Source organism: Nipponia nippon, unplaced genomic scaffold (genome assembly GCF_047370975.1).
Source record: "Nipponia nippon isolate SJK-2023a ecotype South Korea unplaced genomic scaffold, ASM4737097v1 scaffold_3, whole genome shotgun sequence".
Taxonomy (NCBI): Eukaryota; Metazoa; Chordata; class Aves; order Pelecaniformes; family Threskiornithidae; genus Nipponia; species Nipponia nippon.
In genome coordinates this window covers 46,842,927-46,859,185 of record NW_028262347.1, presented here as the reverse complement: position 1 = coordinate 46,859,185, position 16,259 = coordinate 46,842,927, and the positions used below count along the sequence as shown (strand labels likewise).

Below are 16,259 nucleotides of genomic sequence, written 5' to 3'. Positions count from 1 at the left end.
TAAAATTTAAGGAAGGGGAGAGACAATCAAGAACGAGATGAAAAGCAAAGACAGGATGATACATAGGAAACATGAGAATGTCTACAAGGCAGAATGATCCTTAGACAGGAATAGAACAGATGAGAGAGAGTCTGATATTCACTACAACATCAAAAGAGTCGGGTCTTTGTGGTTAGAAATTAAGAATAAAGAGGCCTGCCCATTGAGCAGATTCAGACACAATAAAGATTTAAGATACTGACTTTGGACTGAAAAGGATTCAAACGCCGAAAAACCATTGACTGCTCTCCATGTCCGGCCAAACAACTTCCTGATTTCCACTGAAAACCATGAATAAATAGCAGACATGGGCAAAATTCATAAAAGTGGGCAGTCAGTGAACACAAGACTGCTGCTATTCCAGCAGTTCTCATAGCAGGAATCTGACCACAAATGGAGTTTTAGGACTTTTGAGCGAGACAGCAAAGACTCACTTTGATTATTTAAATTGGTATTTGGGGTTATAAACCCTTCAGAAGTGGAGCCCGCAGGCAGCAGTGTTTTGGAAATCCAGATCTAGAAAACGAGGCTGAACAGAAGATTTAAGGGAGATGTCCAGCTTCTGGGAGGTATTCACAGGAAAAGGACTCTTCTCAACTTCTCAACAGATGGAGTCGATTCTAAGCATGCAAGTAAGCCCCGGTATCTAAGATCAAAGCTGGTCCCCCAGGTTTTTTTGTTTGTTTGTTTGGTTTTTTTTTTTTTAAATCTGAGAGTCTCAGATAATCAGTCGACTTACATTTAGTAAAGAAGAAGAGAAAAATTGATAAATGGAGTGGTAAAGGATACAGAAAATGAAGAAACGTATTCTAGGAGAAAGAAAATATGAACAGTGATGAGAGTGACACGAGCATAAGTCAGGGATATAAGAGGAAGATTGTCTAATTCAGCTAGGAAACTGGATGAACTCAAGAGAAAATAACTAATATATCTTTACATTAATGCAAAGACCTCTAAAAGTAAAATGAAGATTTAGAACTGCTGGTGTAAGATATGGAAAAGAGAAACTTAAAGATGATGTGTAGTATTCTAGAAGCTGCTGCTGCAAGCTTTAATTAAATCAGAATTGAGCATGAATAAAATACATTTTGGTTAAAATAATTTTTTGGAGTGGTGGTGGAAGGGGTTTTTTTGTTTTGTAATAATGGCATAGGTCTTCTATAAACCCTCAGAATAGGACACTAAAATGAAGAAAATAATATGTTACTGGCAATATAAATACTGCTGAAGCCTGTGTCATACAGACAGAAACTATAGAGAGTTTGGAGAGGAAATATTACTGTTAACACCAACTATTCCAGAGCAGGACATATGATAGACTTCTTTTTTTTTTACAAAAAAATAATTAAGTAAAAATAGGTTAATATTAACTTGTTTTGGGGAACAGTGAAGTCATAAGGGAAAAAATCAGTTAAAGGAAGAGTCGACCGATCACTAGCTAGTTCAACTGCATAAACAGAATAGTTAAGTAATTCTGTGACTAACATTTTTGGTTTTAGAGGAGCCAACAGTAAGAAGTTAGGAAACTTACTAGGGAAGTTTATTGACTTACACAATGAGGAAGTACAGAATCTCCTTAGGTAAAACATGCAAAAATTATAAGAGCTTGCTTGAGTCTTCAGCAAAATTGGTGGTGTAAATCTTGGTGGCAAAGGGAGCTTTGCTAATGAGAATGATTAAAACGGAGCAAACCTCAACAACAAAACTTCCATTACTGTGTAGCTGGAGACAGTTGAGGGAGGAAAAAGCCACATTATTTCCATCCCCGAATACCAGAAGTACTATGCATCACATGTTTTAATACATGTTTTTAAGAATTTTCTTAGCAATTTTTGAAAATTAATAAATTAAAGTCAAATTGTCTGGAAATAAATATATTTAAGCATAAACAGTGAGACTACTCTTTTGACTTCAACCATATACAGAATTTTCAATCAAATTTGGAAGAAAAGGTAGTCAAAGAAAGAAATAAAAATCCGTAAGTTCTGTACGGGTTTACTAAGGATAATTAATGCATATTAGCTTCATATTTTTCTTTGAAAAATTAGAATTTTCTTTTAACTATAGGAAATTTTGTCTGAAATTTATTAAGTATTTGATATAGTACGGCAAACCATATCTGTACTGTTCTTAATGCTCTTCTGTAACTTCTACCATTTACCATTGATGGAGACAGATACTGTTCAGGTGGACCTTTGTTCTGGTCCTATATATAACAACTGGAAACAACATGTGCTACTTTGGCATTGTATTGTGCATGAGCTGCTTAGTCTTCCACAGAGATGTAATAAATTACTTCAGGGATAACCCTTCACTATTACAATACTGTAGTAAACTATCACATGCCTGCTCCTTTTAAGACTCAAGCTAGTATCTCTTCATGATGTGCATGACTGATACGCATGAGGATAGTTTTATATTCTCTCTTATTGCTCTAAAAGACCTCAGTTTTATACACTCTCCCAAAACAAAGGGAGAAAGGGATAGTGTTACTCTCCATAAATACATGATGATAAAATACAAAGACAGAAAACAGTTTAAGAACTTTTTAGCACAAGAACAAATGATGATGAATAGGCTGTGACTGGATCTTTGAAGAAGGTCTCTAACCATCACAGGAGAGTAGTTCTGGAGAAACTTTTCAACAAGATGCAGTGGTGAAATCTAAGTAGTTTTAAGACTGAACATGATAAGTTTAGGGACGAGTTTATACAGGTAGGTTGACTAGGATATCACAGAACCGGATTTGCTAATGCAAGGTGTCCCCGCCAGTCTCTTACTCCTGTGGATGAAACACACACCTTAGTCCTCATTCCCTGACCTTAACTGACAGCCAACAACTAAATTCTAATTCTATGAGTATCCTATAAGCTTACATTTCCTCAGATTTGCTTTATGATTGTAATGTATTGAAATGAAATTATTTCAAATGAATTGCTTGTGTCTTTCGACAGGAGGATCAAGTGGTGGTTGACTCATAAGGTATTGAGCTTGAGGCATATGGAATACACCAGTCCCTTATACCACAGATTTTTAAGAAAATTCCATGCAGGCGTAAAAAAGTAATTTCCACCCTTGCCCATCAATAACTAAGTATGAAACAGCATATGTAAGACATGGGCAAAATCTAACATGGATTTCATATTATTATGAAATAACCCAGTTATTATACTGCAAGTAGAGAATGATAGCTTCTGTGGGCAGCAATGACCGACAGGATTACAGACATGAGTGAAGCCTTACATTTGCCCTTGCCAGTCCTAAGATTAAGAAATGTGTTTGGATCTTCTCAGCCCAGAAGCCTGTGATCTGAGGTCATATATTAAAATAAATTGTCAAACCAGTTTGCTTTGAAATCTCACTGAGGCTACCAACACAGCCACAGACATTTTGCAACTTTTCTTTAAACCACACTTTTCTTCATGCAACGTACAGATTAACATAGACTTAGCCCATGTTATCCTAGATCCATGAATTTCAGAACACATTTTGGTGAGGCTAGGATTTTGTTCTGGCTTATCTCATTATGAGATGATAAAAACCACCAAAGCATAGCAAAAGTATATATTTAAAATAGTCTACCTAGCTCAAATGTAAGGAACAATTCTGAGTATCGTGCAGTTTCAGGCAAGAATTGAACAAAAATACCATTCAGAACTGAGTCCTCAGTATAATACTCAAAATGTGGTATATAGTGTGGTTCTACAAGCAAAAATAATTTTCTTTAGAGGGCTATTCTACAACCTTTAAAAAAACCCAACAAACTTCCTGCCCTTTTATCATTTTATGTCTTCATTCAAGACTTACAGTACATTCATGAATAGATCACTATGCTCAGCTGTATATTGGACTATTATGTGACACTTATGTGTATGTGGCCTAAAAGATAATAATAATGGTTTATATTAACTTAATTTTAAATGTGCTAAAGCTGAGTATATGACAAGGTGAAAGCATTAGACTTTTATTTAAACATTTAATTTTTTGAATGCTGTGTTGTAACACAAATTTACACAGACTTCTGGTGTAAAGAAAACAACTCAGTAGACTGCTGGCCTCTTCATTTTCAAAGCAATTATTGTCTTAGCCCAGCCCTAGCAATGACACCCATGACTGTGACATCTTTCTTCTGTTTTCTGGAGCAGAGAATTTGTTCCTTTCCCCATGTCCTGGAGGCCATGTAGAACACGCTGTACAAATGCACATTTACTTGCCTAAATGCATTTAAAAATCTCTCATGGATGGCTTGCAAGTGAACATCCTATGCTATTTATTCCTTGCTGTCACAAAAATTAATTTATCATTGATTCATAGAACCATAGAATGAATCATAGAATGATTTGGGTTGGAAGGGACCTTAAAGATCATCCAGTTCCAACCCCCCTGCCCATGGGCAGGGAAACCTTCCACTAGACCAGGTTGCTCAAAGACCTATCCAGCCTGGCCTTGAACACTTCCAGGGATGGGGTATCCACAACTTCTCCAGGCAACCTGTTCCAGTGCCTCACCACCCTCATAGTGAAGAATCAATCAAGATTCAATCTGTAAAAGAGCCTTTCGGGGATTTCTGAAAATAAACCCTTTTCTTTTGAATATTACATTCAGTTATTTACATGGTATTCTGAATCACAGTAACTGAAATAACAGTCCCTACCTGTTGCATTCTATCGTAAAAGTATTAACTTATTTAAAAAATACATTCCCAACTATTTTCTGGAAAACGTGTCATCTTAGATACAACACATCATGAGAGGAAACTTTATAACTCATGCACAGTTTTGAACTGCTACAATCTTTTTCTTCTAGTCTCAGTGAGTTTTGGGAATCAGAAAGTACTTCCCCTGGGTATGATTTTATGATTCTATGGTAAGTATATCGGTCTTCTAGATTCAAATGGAGAATATAACTTCTGAGATTCTCATAATGTCTTGTATAGATGAACATAACACACGGAATCATTCCTTAGTAAGCAGTACGTTCTGTATTATTTTCAAAACCAAATTTCACATATTTATGTCTACACTTACACTTTACATGATACTTTGTATCTATCTGAACAGTATTTCCAATGCCATTTCTTTCTTCTCTGAATAAAATAAGGTACTTACTTACTTAATTTATTTTGCTGAATAAATGATGGTCAATGTACTATTCCATTAATTATACCTAAACCTTTGATTTAGTGAAAATTAAATTTTAAATACACATTTCAAAACCTAAGTAGCCAAACCCTCAACTCACAGTGTTCCTGGAACTGAATATTTTAATCTCTATACACACCCAAGTCTTGCAATGCATGTTGATTTGCCCCAGACTGGGGACAATAAGATGCCTTCCTAAATGTCTCCAGAATACAAAGCCAGGTGTGCAGTCAGCAAATCCATGCTCACTATGTCCAAAGGGATAATTCATGTCCCAAGGGGTAAGGAAAAATCTCCTTCAGAATCCTGACCAGACGCCATCTCCTAGAGAACTAAGAGCAGCTGGCACGATGCTGCGATAAGAAGTCATGGTGACTTCTCAGTGGTTCTGTGCTGTTCAGCTAAAGTTCCTCAACATGTTCATTATCACAAAATCAGTGAAAATAGGCAACTTAGATAAAACATTTTTACTCTTTTTGTTTTTGTAATCCTTCTGCTACTGTTGGAGACAAAGCGTATTTTTAATTCCATGAATAGATCACTAAAGTCATTAACCAAAAAGATTACATTTAAAATAAAAATTTTAAGTTGAAAATTGTCATAAGTGATTTAGAATTACTGGATCATGAGGCTTTTTGAAAAATATGGAAAAAATAGGAATGATAGCTTCTTGAAAACTGTAGTTAAGACTCCAATGTATAGTATGTTAAAGAGTTCACATTTTAGCTAGGATCTCTTTCAGTGTATTGCAGTGGTGGCTTAAATGTTTGCATAGACTATTTCATTTTTCTAGTTGCTGTGCATTTGCTGGGGGATTTCTTAGCTCCTTAGCCTTAGCTAATTCTCAACCCACTCAACCATATTATTTTTAAAAGTTTGGTGTCTTGAAATTTGATTTGTACAGATATAAATTCTTGTAGTTATTATATCTGTTGTTTTATATTCAAGAAAAGAAGATGTAGCTAGGTGGCTGCTAGCTGTCATTAACCTAATTTTGATGATTTCTAAATTGTCAAAAATACAGAGAATGGCTCCATTATCAGAATTATATCTTCATTTTCCACATTTTCGCAAGTAGCATAATCATCTATGTTAGATATTAACTGCTAAAATATTACTTTATATATAGTCTTCTGCTTGGTTTGGATGCTAACTTAATATATGTTTTACTTGCAACGAACCATGTGGTGCTCTGAGCATCTGTGATTTGCATACCCTTCTAATGTTCTGTTTTATCACTCAGTACAATGCCATTGTTTCGCATCTGGAAGTATCTATGATATTTTTTTCTTCAATAGGTGACAGAAGTGCACATTTATTCTGGACAGATTTCTACAATAGCTCACAACTTCCAGGACTTAATTTATCATGTTACTCCCTACTAGAATGAAGTACAGTGTAACTTCCTTAATTAGCTGCTAGAGTTGCCTAAATATATATATTTAAGAGACAAGGCCTGAAGGCAAGATTTAACCTTTAGGATGTTCCTCTCTCAGCATGATACACACAGCAATGATGGCAGGAATCACATTAGCCACTGTCTTGCTCTCTTATACTCATGTGGCAAGGCCACATAAGACCACGGCTGAGAGATTATTAACATATTGTAATTCCAAGGCACAGACAACTGCTACAACCACTTCTTCCTGCAGTGCCCTTGTAGAGTTACAGAAATCCTATGCACTGAAATCTTCATGCACTTTCCATCCAAAACCAGTGGAAGTGAGGGTGAGAATACAAGTTTAGTAGCTAATCCTAGATACTCCCTTGCCCTGCCACTATGGTTGAATGTGCCACTGGTATACTCAGAGGATTTTTCAACTGATTTTTCATCTTATGTCACCTAGTTGTTAGTAATTTCTGTGTGTAATTGTAAAAATGTTTCAGTCATCTTCTCAACAGACTCTTAAATACTGCAATGAAGTTATACACAGAGTAACAGACAATTCACATTTTTGATGACACAGAAACAGACATGTCCTTTGATAAAGCCAGCAAAAAGTAGCAAATCTCTTATATCTGTTAATATTTTAGAAAATATTTAGAGATGAAAATATAAAAAACTGAAGAAGTACAGCCAGACTTTAAGGACTCCATCATTACTGCAACGTGTAGGAGCAACTACCGTGGCTTACAACTGCTCACAGTAGTTGGCAATATCTCAACAGATCACTTGCTATACAACCATTGCCTGGTATTTCTTCAATCACAGTGGCTTCTCACCTTGTTGTGGTTTAACCTGGCAGGCAGCTAAACATCACAAAGCCGTTTGCTCACTCCCTGCCCTGCAGTGGGATGGGGGAGAGAATCAGGGAAAAAAAAAGTAAAAGTCGTGGGTTGAGATAAAGACAGTTTAGTAGGACAGAAAAGGAAGGGGGGGGAGAATATACAAAATAGGTGATGCACAATGCAATTGCTTACCACCCACCGACTGATGCCCAGTCAGCTCCCAAGCAGTGGTTACTGCCCCCCAGCCAACTTCCCCCCAGTTTATATACTGAGCATGATGTAATATCGTATGGAATAGCCCTCTGGCCAGTTTGGGTCAGCTGTCCTGTCTATGCCCCCTCCCAGCTTCTTGCTGGCAGGGCATGAGAAGCTGAAAAGTCCTTGACTTAGTATAAGCAGTACACAGCAGCAACTAAAACATCAGTGTGTTATCAACATTATTTTCCTACTAAGTCCAAAACACAGCACTATACCAGCTGCTAGAAAAAAAAAAAAATTAACTCTATCCCAGCCGAAGCCAGGACACACCTGATCCAAGATATGCTGACATGTTGCTTGTACCTCATCATTCATGAAAGAACCACATTGAAGTCTACGCTATTTTTTGTAGATTTAGTAAGAACACTTAGGAATACAACTGTTACGTCTGTTTGCTTGTCCAAGAAAGTCTGCTTGTGTCATCAGGTTGTTCTACAGTAAGAAGCATTGTAGGGTCAGACTGAAATGTCATACTGCCTGAAATGTTCTCATTTTTGAAGGTTAAGTTAAGTTAGATAAAAATTCAAGATTGTTCTTTCAAGATTGTTCTTTCTCTCTTCTATGCAGCAATTCCCATTAATGCACTCAGAAATGTGATTGCAATCATTTGGACATATTTTAATAAGCGGAAAAGCTATTCAATTGTCCAGAACTGGAGTTTCAAAACTAGTTGAGTTTCTGTCTGATGATAATTGCAAACCTGAAGCGCACATACAGACAGACAAAATTATGAGTGGGTTTGAAGAGTGAGCAGAGGGGTGCTAAAAACTTAGGTTGGGGGTTAAATTGCACTAAGTTAAATGCTGAACCAAAAAGTATAAATGGCAACCCAAGGTGGAAAATGTAAAAATTTTCTATTTTGACAGCACACTATCAAGTGATGCTGTCTAAAACTGAGGTTGGCTTTGACAATAGGCATTGACGAATTATATTAACAAAGTCAAGTGTATTTTCTTGTTCAACTTCTAATGGAGTTTGAAACTAATACAGGATCAAAATTCAAGCTGAACGTGATCCTTAGGACAATCATCTTGCTGCGTAAGCACAAAACTCTGGACTTGCTGTTGACAACATATCTGACTTCTTGATGGGTTTTGTGTGTAGCATCTGCATGCTTACTGTGCCTCAAATCATAGTTTAAAATCTGTAAAAACAAAGTATTGGTGTAAAGCAGTCTTCCAGAGACTCAGGTCATCATGGTACAGCTGTAGCAGACTGGTCAAATAGCTATATATTTAATAATTACTGATGTAATTCAGCTTACAATCCTCAATATTCTGAATTGCAATAGCTTAAGCTAAAATTCGGTGCTGAGCTAATACCGAGACAGAGGGAACATTAACAACAGTGACAGATTCAAAAGGTGCAAGATGCAGTATTATGTAATTTCACATTTAGTCAGCATATAAAAAGTGTCATTTATATGCACTGAGAATATTAACAATACTTGTACACAAAAGGCCCATTTAACAAGAAACTGATATTTTCTATTGAAGCACCATGCAACAGATTTTATGGAGAAGTTCGAAACACTAAATGGTTCTGTCCTGGAAGTTCAAGCCCTGGACTATGAACCTGAAGTATGATTTTTAACCAGTAATAATGACAATCACTTAACCATTGTTTCCATTCAAATTTGCTGGTGTATACTGACTCTTATTTATTCCTATTGTGGCATGTGCTTGTCTACTTCATTCTAGTTACAAGAATGTTATTCCTAACTTTCACCTATTACTGTATTACTGAATGGCACACCATCGACATAAGAAATACACATAGTTCAGGGCAGAGAGATTTTTAAAGAACTCAATACATTATTAATGAAGATTGTAGTTATTTTTTATTAAGTGGCTTATTTCATACATGTTTACTGCCAACAACACTACAAAATAATGTGTTATATTTAAAATCTCTATGCAATTGACAAGATAGTAAAACCTAGCAGAAAATTGGCATAACTGCTACCTGAAACATTTCTTCCAAGCAGCATACACTCATTTTCTCTGCTTTTGCATTTTTTTAATCTAAAGTTTTGACGAGATAGATGTTTTGTACATGAACATCTCAGCTTTGCTTTAGGATAATGTTTTTTCTCATGCTGGCATTTCTTGCTTTCCACTTAGACTGTTTCTCTCTGTCTTCAAACCTCCTGAGTCACAAGCACAGATATACTGAGTCTGACCAGCAAATGAGGCTTTCTCTCTGTGCATGTAGGCCCATAACTCAGCTTAGAGAATTATAAGCTCCCCTCCAATGTAGCTCAATCTTATAACAGCTAAATTGCAAACCTTGTGTCCACCAGTGGTTTCTTGTGTTTAACAAAATGGCGAAAATTAGTAAGCTATTTTTGTATCATATTTTTGTCATTTGCATCCAGAAGCAAAAGTACAAATCCTTCTACACTGGAAGTGGAATTGCTTCTATAGTTTTAAAGCCAGAAGTATCTGCACTTTGAAGACTAAAACAATGTGGAATTTAAAGATGGGTGTTTTAAGTTCCAATAAACCTAATAAAAAAGATTACAAAGGTGATTACAAGCACTGGAGTAAAAAATACCCCGTTTACAAGAGCTGCAGTAAAAATACCCTAGTCCATCTACTCCGAATGCAGCTTGCTAGTTTGCAGAAAGTCTGAAGAAGAGGAAAAGACTGCTACTGAATGGTTACCAATGTGGTATTTTACATGGTATTTGAGGAACCGCAAATTCCTCAAGGAATTGCAAAAAGCTGTAAATATCTGATGATAAGTTTGGTGGACATAAAAAGTTGAATGATATCTTTCCTATGGTAAAATTAGTGGCATCAAATAATTGAGAACCTGATTACAGCTCTAAGCTCACCATTAGCTATACACAGAATTCAAAGGGATGCAGGAATGACCTTTTCCTGTGACAATTAACTATGAAGTCATGTGGTAACATTATTAGGTAATTTACTAAAGTATCACTCATGATCTGGCAATAGAAAGCGTAAATTATTCCTCTCATTCGTACTCAGTATAAAAGAAGTTTAGTTCACAGTTAGAAACTTACTCAACGTAAGCTCCTTTTTACAGAGTTCCAAATAATATTCAATTACTTGGTGCAAAATCTATTGTTTACAGGACCGTTTTTACACATAACTGAAATACATCCTGGAAATTATTACTTAAGTGTACGAGCAACAATAATGAGAAATGTACAATACTATGACAAATTGTTTTTGATAATGAAGTAGAAAGATGAAAATAAGTTTGCATCACAGCTTTCTCAGTAAAATATGAAGGAAACGCAAATCAGCTAGGCAGACCAACTTCGTAACTCTTTGAAGAAAAATCCTCGATTCATGTGGTGTAAGAAAGTTCTATATTTTTATTCAGCATGTGTTAAGATTTAAGTTGTTGCAATAATTATTCACAGAGTGAACATTAAAACAGTTCACTCTCCATTCCATCGTGCCTATCTTCACCAACGTCAACATGATTTTCCTGCCTGACTGCCGCGCCTTTGAACAGCTTAGTTTCTCATCTTTACTACAAGCCTTCCTTTCTAGCCAGAATCGATCCACTTTTTTTTTTTTTTTTTTAAAGCAAAATGCAAGCAAAGAAAAAAAACTGGCAGAAGGGCAGTGGACAGACTTAACGACAGAAAGTTTAGGGAGGGGTGTTAAAGTGAAACATCATCCTCACGCCGTTGCGGCAGCAGTCAAAGTCTGGGCTACGAGACTCGTGCACCATCACCACGGGTACTCGGTGGTGCCTTCCACCCTCTGACGGCCTCCCTCCATCCCTTCGGTCTCCAGGCTCGCCCCTGACAGCTCTCCATCCCTCGTCCCCCCAGCTGCCTCCCGGCCTCCAGCACGCAGGTGTTCCCGCTGCGGCCGCCCCGCCGCCACCCTGCTCCTGACCGACCCCTCTTCCTTCCTCAGGCCCACACCCCTCGCTCCCACTCACCCCCTTCTTTTGGAAAACCTCCACGTTCTCCAAGGAAGCTCACAACCGTGCGCCTGCTTCCCCGGAGGCACCTCCCCGCCTGTGCCCCGCTACCCCGCCAGCACGAGGCCAAGGGCGGGCCACGGGCGGCCCCGCCGGCCGCTCGCAGCCCGTGGGCGCGGCGCACAGGACGCGGCGACACGGTGACCGTCACGCGCCCAGGCGGGAGGCGGCACGGGACGCGGCTCCCGCGCTACCGGAGCGCGGCCACAGGGATCCTGGCGCGGGGGCGGGGCCGGCGGGCCGCTCCCTCCTCCTCCTCCTCCTCCTCCTCCCACTGCCGCCTCCGCCTCCTCCCCTCGCCGCCCGCCTCCGGCGAAGGAGATGCTGCTGCAGGCGGGGGCGGGCGGGGGGTGCTCCTCCCTGCGTCAGGAGGTGCGGCTCCCCCGGCCCGGCGCTGCCCTCCCCCTTCTTCTCCCCCCGCCGCTTTTATGTCTGTCTTTAAACGCCGTCGCAGCGAGGGCTGGGCACATGTGCTTGCCGCCGCCTGCCCGCCGCTGAGCCCCGCGTCCGCACGGCCCCGCTCGCCACCCCGCACCCGCGGGGGCACCCAGCCCCCCCTTCCCGCAGCTGGCGCCCGGCGAGCCCCGCGGGCGGAGGTAAGGCAAGGCAAGGCAAGGCAAAGCTGCGGAGGGCAGGCGGGCGGGCGGGCTGGGCGCCGCCGCCGCGACCCGCGCTTTGCCAGCCCTGCCGTGCGGCTGGGGGTGCGGGGGGAGCGTGGCCGGCCCGCCGCCTCCCCTGTGTCGCCGGGCGGGAAGGGGCAGGATGTGCGGGGGCCGGGGGCAGTCCCTTTCCGCCCGGTGTCCGCTTTCCTGCGGGGCGCAGGGGGGTTTCCCCCAGCCCCCCCGCCCCGGGGAGGCTGCCTTCGCCCCGGCGCCAGCCTCTCGCTCGCAGGGAGGGAGCCGGCCCCTCGGGAGACAATAGCGAGCGCCCGCTGGAAGCCGCCCATGTGTCTTAACTCAGCGGTAGGTTGTAAGGATGTACGGGGCAGTTTTTATTCTTCTTATTATCGAGGGGGCGGGGGAATGTACATCCTTTTCCTACCACGAGTGACAGAAATTTCATTCATCTCCCGCGTGTTGCGTAAAACACCTTAAATGTATGTGTAGCGCGTGTTTCGCGGGGAGAGGGGGCGAGGGCTGTCTCCATCACGGGAGCACCGTGTTGATGTCCCTCGCTGCGCGAATGGCTCCGGGCTCGCAGGGAGCGGGGCGAGCCTCGCCGCGCCGGCAGATGAGGGAGCGGGAGGACCGCCGGTCACGACGGCAGCGGCCGGTGTCTGTCCGTCCGTCTGTCCCCGCCGTTTGCCGGCGGCAGCGTGCGAGGCAGTGGGAAGAGTAGCAGCGGGGCGAGGGCTGCGGTCGCCGCGTCGGAGGGCTGGGTGGAGGCGCAGGAGGTAGGTGGGGAAGAGCGGCGGCCGCCCGGGCGCTGCATTGTTGCCGCGGAGCGTGGGCGTCTCCCGGCGGGGCCCGCCACAGGTTCCTCCCGCCGCCGCCGCCCGCATCCCTCGCCCCGCGCAGGCGGGAGCGGCCCCGGCGGGCCGGGGGCTGGTGCACCCTGGTGTCAGCCATGTTTGGGTGGGTATGTTAATGAGGAGCTTTTCGCAACCTTTATGCGTCTTGGATTTATTTTCTGTTCAGGATTTTAATGGTTGCAGTCCTCTGTGTACTACGGCGTATCCACAGGGTAGATTCATGCCTACAGTTTTCTCCCAGTGATTTTTTTTTTTTTTCCTCTTCCATTTTCTTATTAATTATTCTTATTTCCCATGCCCATACTGGCTGGTTATGTTCTGATTTTGCTAGTATTAGAGCAAACTGGAATTTCTTTGCAAGGCTTTGCTTTTGTTGTGGAAGTAAATGAGATGATTGAAATATGTCTGCACTGTCACACTGACCTGTCACATGAGAGGCTGCAGTGGGATTTGTTCCATTTAAGTAAATTGCACTTTGTTTTATTTGTAAAAGATGTAGTCAAGACCTCATCCTCATCAGCCATTTTATTTTCTGTGTGGTATTGCTGTATAACAGGCTCACTGCTGTAGTATTGATTTCTAAGAGAAGCCTAATTATTTTTAAATAGTTTGTCACCGTGAATATGTCATTGTGACATACTATAGGACAGGGATCCAATTCTCTGTTTGCCTCTCCAAAGAGAAGTAAAAATGAAGTAAAGATTTTTGTTATCTGACGTTATGTACATGTGCACTGGATGTATTATGCAGACAGCTTACTCCATTTGATTAGAAAATGATGACAACATACTCATTTTTTTTCTATTTAGTAGTGTGTTTCCCATTATCAACATCTCATTAAAAAGGAAACTTTATAGGAAATACTTAAGGATTGCTTAATTTTGTCTTGGCTAATATACAAGATTTTGGTTTACATATAGGCCATATTAAGATAATGTTAGAATTACAGCCTGCATTTGGTGCATATCAAACACTCCCTTTGGGTTCAGCTCTGCATTTCAGATTCAAGAACAAAAAATCCCATTGGTTTTGATCTGTGGGTGAAAAAACAAGCCGTTTCATAGCTGTTCAGATGTATCACCAGTAGTAAAACTGAGTAAGTGAAACTGCTAAGGCATCTTGAAACTAGTTTTGCAGTGTAAACTAATTCCTCTTGACCTTTAGTGTCTTGCCATTCTTACAGTTTTCTTTTTTCTTACAGGCAAGCAAGTGAAAAAGTAGTAGTACAGATGAGGACCAAATAGATTGAACAACTCTGTCAGCTGTCTTTTCTCTGCTGTATATTGCAAAAGCCTGTATACACAAAACTTTTAAAATCTTGAATTTATTAGAAAAGAAAAAAAAAAAATCACAGGTTATTCAGAAACACAATCTACTAATTACAGCTCTTCTTTTTGGTATAATTTGCATTGTTAAGATATATTGGAGTAGTTGCTGCTCAAGTGATATGGAATTACATCACTTGGGAAGTGTTTGTGGCAGGAATCTTTTTGGGAAGACAGATAATTTTTCTGAAATTCTCTAGCTTTCAACCAAAAGTGTCCACAGCATTAAGGACATGTTCACCTGTGTCCCCAGCTACTTTCCATTGCACTGTTTCACTTTTATCAAGGAATAACGTTCTTGCTCCAAAAGACAAAGTAACTGTTGATTTTGGAAGAACAGTTTTGGGTCCTTTTTTCATAGAGTTTATAGCTCAGCATGGCAATGGATTGTAAAAAATTATAATACCAGTAGCAGCTTTTCCATGGGACTTTAAAGGTGTCTGAATTCTCAGTTGGTTGCAGAATAACTTTGACGTATCAGCAGGTGGCATCTTAAAACGTAAGCAACTCCCTTCTTCCTTGAAATTTGATTCAAAGTAACCTTGCCATTACTCAGGAAATGTTCTGGAATAATTTAGGAAAAAAAAGTATCATCGACAAATGAAACGGAGCACTATTGCACTGAGGAGCTGGATACAGAAAACCTGACAAGCCCATACAAAGTAGTGTGAAAGAGCAATGGTACCTGCCAGAATGGTTGCTTTAGGCAATGGCAATAACTGGGCTGAGCTTCCCAGAAGCCTGCACTGAAGTAGAGCTCTTAATTCTTATCTTTCATTCTTAAGACTAGGGGTTCCTTGTTGTCTATATGGGAGAAAGAAAAGAAAAGGTTGCTTAACGCTGTGTACAACAGCCTTGAATTTTAACTCAAGGTGCCAGTGGTCTGTTTCCCACTTTGGGAAAATAGTTTTTTGCTACTGGCAAATGATATTATTTTTGCATTTCAAGTGTCAGAAATGTGTACTGCAGTGCTAATGATTCAGCATACTCTTCTTAAGCCAAAATGGAGAAGGGATGGGAAACTGCAATAGGACGTTTACAGTGTTGGATTTTTCTGTAGTGGAATTGCTATTAATCATTTTCTTTTTAAAGACATAGGGATTTACTGTAACATAACTTGAAAGCATGATTTATATCATGAAATTAGATAATCAGATTTGAGGAGAAGCAAGATTTCTGCTGTCTATGAACACTTCAGCTTCTTTGCTTATGTATAAAAAACAGACAAAGAAGTAATCACACAAATTCTTCCCAAGGACAACTTGATTTACTTATTGATCCATTCCAAAGCACAGAGGACAGAGAATTAAGGTCTCAGGGCAACTATATATGTGGTAATGTCTAACTTTCAGTACTTGATTTTGCAACTTAAATAACTTCAGTACTTTAATGAAATATTTAGTATACTTTTATATTCTCTCACTTCTCAGAAGTGTGATAAGATTTTATAATAAAGTCATGGTCCTCTTCTAGCTAATATGGTAAACCTAGGAAATGGAGATTTTGTTTCAAGTTGCCAGCAGTTATGCCTTTTGAGCTTGACCACTCAAGGGTGGAGTATTGTCAGAATTGCTGAGATTACTTCGCTCAGCTTCAGCTGGAGGAGTGGGGACTACTGAATTTTTTCCTTCAATAAAGTACATATAAGAAAAGACTGCAGAATAAGTGATATGTTTTCTCCATCTGAATAGGAAATTACAGTTAGCACATCATGTAAGTCTGTGAAGTATTTCATTTGTGAGAAGAAAATACCGAGAAATCTGTGAAAGCAGGTGAGAAACTACAGTAAGGCCAATAAAGTCTTTAGAGATTACATGCAATGAA

General features: G+C 40.3%; 1 protein-coding gene and 1 long non-coding RNA gene across 5 annotated transcripts in view; one reads left to right on the top strand and one right to left on the bottom strand.

Moving 5' to 3' along the window:
* LOC148054565 (uncharacterized) overlaps window positions 1–11,813 on the bottom strand; it is a 34,258-nt gene extending 22,445 nt beyond the window's left edge. The window contains exons 1-2 of the long non-coding RNA XR_015706890.1: window positions 11,598–11,813; window positions 7,404–7,465 (exon numbers count right to left, since the gene is read on the bottom strand). This is a non-coding gene — a long non-coding RNA (uncharacterized LOC148054565). The remainder of the gene's footprint in view (window positions 1–7,403; window positions 7,466–11,597) is intronic.
* A 135-nt stretch (window positions 11,814–11,948) lies between these two features.
* SLC6A15 (solute carrier family 6 member 15) overlaps window positions 11,949–16,259 on the top strand; it is a 38,733-nt gene continuing 34,422 nt past the window's right edge. The window contains exon 1 of one of the 4 annotated variants that reach the window (XM_087764962.1): window positions 11,949–12,235. The gene's annotated coding sequence lies outside the window, so the exon portion shown is untranslated. Of the gene's footprint in view, window positions 12,236–12,462; window positions 12,602–12,695; window positions 12,736–12,811; window positions 13,033–16,259 lie in introns of those variants that run through there. The other 3 variants (XM_087764963.1, XM_087764966.1, XM_087764964.1) reach the window with 3 other exon arrangements.